Raw genomic sequence first — 10,014 nt, forward strand, 5'->3', positions numbered from 1 at the left:
TTGATGGAAGTTGGAGGAATCGTTAGTAAATACTTATAAGCTTCGAGGACACGGGGAGGATGGAAGAAAACAGTCCGGTCGACACGGATCGGGATTGTAGGAGTAAAGGCTATAATCCCGATTGTTTCGATCATTGTAAGCATGTTTTTCAAAAAATAAACGCGTTAATTTTGTAAATTCGGTCTCTGTGTGAGTCTCTCAGCGTTCAGCAAACCACTACCCCGAAACGTAAAAAGACTTTCTCGCATCATCCTGACAGATCGCGGACAAGGCGAGGGTCATAACCTTTTCACCTAAGGTCGACCCCCCCTAAGCGAGTAGCGTCAGGTCTATATTAACCACACTGGCAAAACAAGATGGCTGACACATTGACAGGTAAAACGCACTGAGTAGTGCTCTCGACTGCACCAGAAAATCGATTGGCGCCCGCGAAAATTCAAAAATACAAAAATGAAGTATATTACCAAGTAACCCAGTGAGAACTGCTTGCCTATCATTTTAGTTGAAAATACAAGAAGTTTTATTCCAAGCAAGCATCGCAAGCCCGCTTGGTTAATTTCTGCTGCTTGCTTGGAATAAAATTTCTTGTATTTTATATTAAAATGATAGGCAAGCAATTCTGTTAAAAGCACTGGCACTGAACGTTTCGGTTCATGCAGTCTATTTTGCAATTTTTTTAAAATGATGTCAATCCCGAAAATCCCGGGATTAGGAAAACTTAATCCCAAAAATTTTGGGACTGAAAAGTGGTCGGGATCCCGATTTTCGAGATCCCGGGATCAAATCCTCTACTCCTGCGTCATCTAAATACGCTGAAGTACTAATCATTTGCATATTCCAACCTCTTCTTCCTTTCATATGATTTTGACATTCGTACGATCATTCTTTCCTGGTGTTGCAATTTTAATGGCCAGCAGTGTATTTCTGCTGTCATGTATTATGAAAACTAAATTAGAAGCACAGGATTTGACAATTACATTCATGTCTAAAGATTTTGTATTGTGTAAATCATCATTGTTCTTTATTATATAACTAATTATCAATTTAGCAATAAAAACTATTGATATTTTGTTAGTGATTTGCAAAATTTCAGGAATGTGTTTCTCTTTTAGATGGATGTTAAGACAGATTTTTACATAGATCTTTAACTAAAAATCATGCTTCTAGTAATATGTTTCATATAGGGTTTCCATTTTTACTCAATTCCCCAACTTTAACAATGTAGTAAAGTTTATTGGGACTTGTTAATTTATGATATTAAGTGGAAAACAAATCATAATTCTAATATAAATCCTCAATATTTGAAATGCTGTTCTAAATAAGACCAGAGTTAATTATATATTTAAAAAACCTTTATTTTTACATATACCACAAAGAAAACAAACTTGTGTGTGAAATATTTTAATTAATAATAAAATGAATGCAGCAAATCTTGTAATAAATTTTATTCTTTCAAATTCAAATTCTTTATTTTCTAAAGTAGAATCAAAAATACACTTCTTGATGTTGCTCAACCATGAATGCAATCCCCCACTAGGCAGGCCAGCTTGGGCAAGAAATGAGAAAATGATTTCCTGAGTTTGCAGAGACAAAAATAAACTGTAGAAAATCAATAGTCTGGTTGACATATTGGTAATTTCTCATAGCTCTGTATACACACTCGTAATGCATTTTCAAATTGTCATGAAATCTGTTTTCACATTGCTCATCAGCAGAGAACTGATCAACATAGTTTAATTAAAGAATGATTACTGACACTTTTTTCAGATTTTACAGCACAAGCTAAAGTGCCTCATCAACTGAAAATCTTCCACCAAGACAGAAATCATCTTGACAAATCCCAATAGAAAGCAAAGCTTTTGGATTTTTTATATGAAAGATCTAATGCATTACAAGTTTGTTTCTGATGATAGATCCATTAACAACAATGTAGGGGTCCTATATTGACATTCTCAGTTGCCTCTGCAACATAGTAAAACAAATCCATCTTTTTGCTTGCCAGAGATGAGACTGTTTTTCTATCCCATCACACTGTACTAGTTAATGAATATCTGGCAAAACACCAGATACCTGTACATCCACAACATCCTTACTCATCTGATCTTACTCCTTCAGACTTTCTTCATCAAAAGGAAAGTTCTACCAAAAGGTCACAGATTAGAGAACATGTGAAACATACTGCATAATTGCACTCAAAGAGTGCAATTATGCAGTATGTATGTGTTATGTAAATTCATAATAATTGGTACAAAGATTGAGTCTGTTAACAGTTTACCAACAACTATGTAAAGAAGTAAGTTTAGAAGGTGCTTATTTTGAAGGTGGTCATCTGTAAACACTTCCACTATTAACATAATGAAAGTGTAAAAGATTTGATGAGAATATACAGTAGACCCCCCTATAACGCTTAGATACGTTCCACGCTAATCGAATTTTACGTTGTAGGAATGATTAAATACATGAGCCAATCGCAGCCCGATAGGTGGGAACTTTACGGACTAAGGCTGTTCGAAAGGTTTTCTTCTATAAAATTAACCGATTCTAGACTAATTCCACTCAACATTTCCAAAACACGTATAATTTTTTGGGAATAATCTGTATAAACTATGCTATAAACAAAAAATTATAGGATTACTTACCGAGTTTGTACCGTTCGACTACGCCGTTGCTTAAAGCTGATTTTCGTTGCGGAACAGCACATGAAACTGCGGCCGCGATTTCTGATAAAGAATTTTTCGCAGAAAAATAACTTGACCTTTGGAGACATCATTAATATAAATAATTTTTATGGCCGTTGAATAAGAAGTGTTTCTTTCACAAGAAATGTATAAAATTAGTGCTGTATTAGACTTACGGTACCTAATTTACATACTGTACAGACGATAATAAACTCAACTTACTAGCCTAAAATCTCCGTAGCGTGTTGCCAGGCGGCAGAAAGCATATATATAATTATAATAAAGTTACAATAAATTAAGTTAATATATAATTATATATACAGTACCTAATTTATATATAATTAATATATAATTATATGTACAGTACCTAATTTATATATAATTTATATATAATACTAAACAGACGATAGCAAACTCAATTTAGCCGCTCTGTAGTGTGGCGCAGGGTCGGAGGAATGTAGTTCGGCTGCTCATCCACTATTGGTCCAGACTCTATCAATCTTGTCACGAAACGACATTATAGGAGGTACTTTATACGAAAGTTTCTACAATTTTTTCGCTACGTTATAGGAATTGTCGTTATAGGAACGTACGTTATAGGGGGGTCGACTGTATAGGTGACATCAACTGTAGTGCATTTCAAATGTCTATGATTTCTGTGCTCTTAAGAATCCACTTAAAAGAGATCAATTGTAATGAAGTTATATACTTTTTACACTGGACCATAAAATCTGTTGAGAGGTTTTGTCATGTGTGTGTATATTACAGAAAATGTTGAATACTTTAACAGTGTGCTCACCTATTGAATTTGAGCTTGCAAACCACCCAAGATGGCATCAACAGTGAGTCACAAAAAAGTATACACCTTTCAAAGTGCAGATATTTAAAAAATTATAAATGTGTGAAATAAAATGCACAGTTCACAGAAATGTGGATTATGAGATCAACATTTTATAATATAAAGCAATAGGGAAGAAATGAAATCATGGGAATATACAAATACTAGTAAAATGCATGTCATAAAAGTCTGCATACAGTAAGTGTTGTGTCACACAAATTCACTCTTATCTAAGCAAGTACCATTGTACTATGGAAAGATTCACCTTGCATGTGTGTTCCAGCTAAAATGGCTCAACATCAGAAATTGATTATAAAGTTGCAGACCAAACAAATATCTTATGGTGAGATCTCAAAAATTGTTGGAAAAAGCCATTCAATTGTCAAAACAATTACTGGAAATACTCATTAATTCAAACTGATAGTTCCAAATCCCATTAGTTTGTAACTGTACTTTTGTCCCGGCTGGAGATATAGAGATTTACACATTAAGGAATTTGGTTAGTTCTAAATATGGCTACTTTGAAATTTGAAGTGAAAATTCCATCCGAACTATGATATGCATATTTTAACTTGTTTGTTTAGATCAAAGTGCCTCCATGCTGGTAGAACAATAGACCAAGAACAAAATTGGTCAATATGACTTTATTTTTACAGTAACACATTTTTGGGTGCCATCTTACCATAGGGTACATATACATTTGGAATCAAACTGATCCAAGATTACTCTAATCATTCAAATCCTATATACAAATGAATTATGGCAATCTGATCAATCTCTATCCATGTATACAAATGCCATCTAGGATCAAATGGATCACAAGATTGTTTGGATTGGATAGATTAAAGATATCAACCTCCATGGTTAAAGACAAGCTGATAGTTGACAACAATGGAAAGTATTTCTTTGCTGACATTTAAACATATTTACTTACAATTTATTAACTTTTAAAGACATTATTATAATATCTGATATACTGAGATGGAAAAAAAGTATTAAGAGATGATTTTGCAAGATTGTATGGTAAGAGTGTATGCCATGCACTTTCGTATTTTGCTAGTATGTGAGCAGTTGTATTCGCAGAATAAATTCAATTCAATCCTATTTGTATACTTTCTGCCAACTAACACACATGACAGAAACAATCTGTATCACTGATTGATCTGATCTTACATCTGAAATGAAAAGTATATGCAACCATGGACTACCCTTTTTTTTCACTTACCTTGCAAGATTGAGCCACAAGTAGCAGACTGAGATATTTGTAGAGCTCTAGGTTACTAGATTTGGGCAACTTGCTACTTTTTTGGGCTATTTTCAAGGAATTCTGCTTTACTTTTTATAACACCCAACCTGTGAGGTTCCCACCAGACACATGATGTTTACTTTCATTTATATTAAATAATAATAATATACAGAATGCTATTTTCATTATTATGTATCTGTATTCCATTTGCTTAATAAATTACATCAGTTACATGGCATTTGGTATATTGTACAGATATATGTAAATCTTGAATTATTGAGTTTCAAATTATCCATCTCTTGAATTTCAAATTAACAAGGATTTCCAGTATTAGGAATTATAAGTGTCAACTGGATGTGTCAAACAAACCTCATAGTGGTTGCCCTGTAATTCTAAGTTGTCACCTGCTCCTAAATTAATGGAATATATTGCAGCAATTTCCCAACTATGACTGACAACACTGTACATGCAGAGACTGCAATAAATTCTACAATCTGGAAGACTTCATGGAGAATTCCCAGAAGAAAGCATATGACATCTTCAGCAAAAAAGATCTGACTTTGTGGATGTACTCCTTAGAACATTTTTCCAAATGTTAAAATCTTGTATTTACTAATGAAAGCAAATACATTTCTGGAAGTGATAATCATGGAAAGGTTTGGTGACAAAAATATAAAAGAAATAAAACCCACTATGCTTGACTATGGGTAACAATTTTTGGAGGTGGAATGATGGTGTGGGATCTATCTCAACAGCTAAGCCAACAATACTAATCACCACTCACTATTATAGCCTTACTTGCTTCACTCATGGCTAGAGTTTTATTATTATAAGATTGTGAAATTACAGCCATTGCATTTTGGAAACTACAATTTTATCTTTTATGTAATTTTTTTTCTTTTCAGGTTTCTCATGTTTCTTTTGAAATTTGATCGGATAATGGGAAGAAATAAACATCAAATGTTGCTTCCCTGTAAATTACAAAAATTACAGTAAGCAAACTAAGATTAATCATTTCATTTATAAAACATAGGTAGTGTAAGGACAAGGTAGAAATATATAAAAATTTTCATTACAATTACTAAATTTTAATTCTTAGAAATAATATATTTTTATAGCTTCAATTGAAAGTCATAAAAATATCTTCATAAATGAAGTAGAAATAAATCCAGTAATAAGAAAACTATTAAGATTAGTTTAGGCACCACAGGACTCAACTAATATGGTAAAAGATGCCGGAAAATTATATGGGTATAACTCTTGCGAGTGTCATACACAATAATTGCGATTCAACACAATAGCAATTCAAAATGAATATATTCTTACAAAAATACCATTCCTTATATTCTCTGCTCTTTCATCATCTCTGGAGAAAAAAATTTAATTTCAATTCACTTTCAAATGGATGTTTGTGATTCCTTGGGCAATGAGACCTGTCATGCAACTCAGTGTGAAATTGTATTATTAAAAGTAATTATATATATATAAAAAGTGTGCAACTTTAAAACTTGTTCGTTTGGTAAGTGTGTTATTCAGGCAGACAAATGCAATTATTTGATAAAATTAATATTCTTAATATGTACACTATCAGAATTTTTGTTTTAATTTTTGAATGAAGATAATTGATTTTTGTTAACTGTATAAAAAAGAGTTAACCACATGTGACCAAACTAACTGTTAAATATGAAAGTCAACACTCTTCAGAATGCAATAACATTGTCATCCGATCCTCTTAAAACCAGAAGGAAGCTTTTGTTTAGACTGTAATAAAACACTTTGCAGTTTGTTTACTTTACAATTGGGTGTGACAGTTTGTTTTCATTATCACCCTCCCATGAAATGAAAAAATTTTGCTACCCTTCTGCAATTACAAAGCTGATGTCAATCTATGAAATTTGAGATAATCTACAGGGAAGCTACATTTGATATGTTTATTTCTGCTATTTATCTAATCAAATTTCAATAAAATAAACGTAGGAAACCTTAGAAGAAAGAAAAAGTACATAAGATAAAATTGTGGTTTCTGATATCTGATGGCCATAATTTTACAATCTTATAATAAAAGGCTCTACCATGCACACATCACATGGTAGAGTGAGTGACACATGCAAGGCTATAATAGCGAGTGGCAATTAGTATTATTGGCTTAGAGCCTAAAGATGCCCCTGTTGATCATTTACCTCACCCAACATGTCACAGAACAAAACAGTGTTTCAAGTCACTTTGATAACAGGTGGAACTGACATGTGCTCAACTTCCACTTGTGCCAATCACTTAGAATTAGCTACTGTACACATCTTTATGCAGCAAACAGTACAATGATAATACTTGAAGACATTGCAAGATAATTTACAGGTATCTGTCAACAGCTTATAGCTTGGAAGGCATAGGATCATTCAGCAGGATAACAATCCTAAGCATATAACCAAGATTGTTAAGAAATGGCTCCATTATAAGGTACCTGAACAGCTTCATTCACCTCCTATGGAATACATATGGGACAAATCAGAGAAAATGTTCGGCAATACAGCATCTCTAGTAGATTCCTTAATGGAAGCATTATCCTCTGCATGGCTCAAAATTACACTGGCTACTACAAGCAATTTCGTCATGTCAATGATCCAGATATCACAGGCAGTGCTTGAATCAAAAGGAGGGCCTATGTGGTATTAGTTTATTTTGAAATGCATAAATTATGCAATTTTTTCTATCCTGTGTATGTAGACTTTCGTGACATTTTAACAGTAAAACTTCCTGCCCTTGGAGCAGGAAAAAGCTTTGAATTAGAGAATAGAGTAAAAAATGCTGATTGTGAATTTTTTAGAAAAAGTTTGATTTATTTTTAATCATTAATTAGGATAAAAAATCATATCAAAAGATATCTTACTATTGATAATATTTGTCTCTAAAATTTTTTCAAATAATAAAATATTAAATATTAATTTTTTATTTATATAAAAACAGTAATTTTGATATTTAAAATGACACATAAATTGACATAAATTTGATTTTTATCTCTCTTGCATTATATAAGGAATAATTTGAACATTTTGCTGAAAAGTATTTCTTTTTTAACTATCAATGTATTACAAGCTATAGGTAATAATAGTATATACGAATTTACATTTTCTGTGCCCTTTTCCTTTATTTTGAATCACCTCAATGAATATTTAGCAAAACACTTTTCAGCAAATATAACATGATTCAATAAAAATCTATAGCTATGTATGTATGTATGTATGTATGTATGTATGTATGTATGTATATATATATATATATGCCCAAAGTGCAGTATATAATGTCTTGAATTATATACCTGTTTTAGTGGACTTCCTAAATTGCTCAAAATATTATAATGAACATAGTAATTAGTAGTTATTGTTACAATAACTACTAATTATATATGTTACCGCTAAAGCTCAAAATCCGTTAATGTGTACATTACCTAGCTAATCTGTAGATTAACTAGGATGATCCGTTAAAGCTGCGAAAATTGTTCAATTTCTCAAATTACCTAGGTAATTTGCAGAGTATCTAGGTAATCTGCACATTAACGGCTTCCGTATCGTTAAAGTTCAAAAGTTTGTTTCTTTCACTTCCTTTCCCCACTCCTTCTTTTTACGTAGATAAATTTAAATCCTAGAATGCAAGCAAGCACCGAATTGGTGAGTAAAATCAAGAAAAGATTCTTCGCAAACCTCTTTAGCGAAGATTTAAAATATAATACGTAGTGTTTTAATAACAAACCAAAGTATGATTCCATAATTGAAGATGTAAAGCAAATAAAAGTTTCCAAGAAGAAAGAATCATCTCGAGATTATCAAATAATTCAAAGGTGTGATGTGTTGACTGTACGAGGCTGTGAAAAACTCATTGAGCCGTTGTCAGATGCGCGAGAAAGGTTTGAAAAAGTTTGTCCATGCCGGAGAATTGTTTGACATTCGATAAAAACTGAAGAAGACCTTGAAAAATTAGAAGATTCACAAGAGACTGTGATTATGAGATCACAGTCAAATCTTACTCAAGAGGACATTCCGTTATCCCCCGCTTCTACAGAATCACCTATAGAAATACAAGAATTTACCGATAGTAATCTTAAACTGCCTTCTATACCGTTGATTGATGATGCAGTCACGAAGAATATTCAGTTACCCTGCACCTCCAAGGAATCGCCTCTGCAAGTTGAAGAAGTCATCACTGAGTTACTCTCAACTTCAGCAGAATCGCCATCACAGTTTCGTACGGAGCCTGTAAAGAGCACTATACAAGACATAGTCTGTATTGTTTGCTCAAAAGCAGCATCAAGTGCTCACAAGTGTAAATCGTGTAATATGTTTGTTCACGCAGTTTGTGGTGAAGTAGATCCTAAAGAGGAAGGGTATGGTAAGAATGTATTGTGCATCATCTGTAAAAAGAATATGGATCAGAAAATACAGCGTGATGAAGCCAAGAAATGTTTAGAAAAGCAAGCAAAGAAAATGTTAGCAGTTTCTAATGCAAAGCACCCAAACGTCGATGAAGGTTTCGCTGTGAGAATTAAAGTACCCGAAGAAGACAGAGCAAAAACTGATGCACGTTCAATTTTAGCTGTGGTTCTTAGTAAAACAGAGGATGGCTTTTATAAACTTGATACTAAAACAGGTATTTTAAAACAATTGTATGCAAAATCTGAATTCAGTGTTTGCAAAGAGAGATTTTTAACGAAAGAAGATGGATGTCCCTGCTGTAGAAATATCTTTACGTCAAACAGCAATAAAACAATCCCTTGGTACTGGGCAGGGTTTCAGAAAATGTGACTGCAAATCTAAATGTACCACAAATAGGCGTGCTTGTCGCAAAAACCAATTGCTACGTAATTCAAAGTGTCACCAATCTTTAGATTGCACTAATAAGTAAGTACAATTTTATCATATGTTTTGCAAATTCATTTCCCTAATTGTAGTAATATTTTAAACCGTTTGATTTTTGTATTAAAGTTTTTTTAATTGATTGATGATTGATTCAATCAACTAATTTGTTGATTGTATTAACTTGATTCTTTAGATATTGAAAATTAAATAAATAACATTATGTTAATTTAAGCGTACAGAAACGTTGCTGTTGTTCCAGCAAAAATCTTATTTTCACTTTACCGAGTGCCTAGTAGGTAATTTGCAGATTACCTAGATAATCTGAACATTACCTAGGTAATTTGAGAAATGGAATAATTTTCGCAGCTTTAACGGATCACCCTAGTTAATCTGCAGATTAGC

This window comes from Centruroides sculpturatus, unplaced genomic scaffold (assembly GCF_000671375.1).
Source record: "Centruroides sculpturatus isolate CEXI.00-Female unplaced genomic scaffold, Cexi_2.0 scaffold793, whole genome shotgun sequence".
Classification (NCBI taxonomy): Eukaryota; Metazoa; Arthropoda; class Arachnida; order Scorpiones; family Buthidae; genus Centruroides; species Centruroides sculpturatus.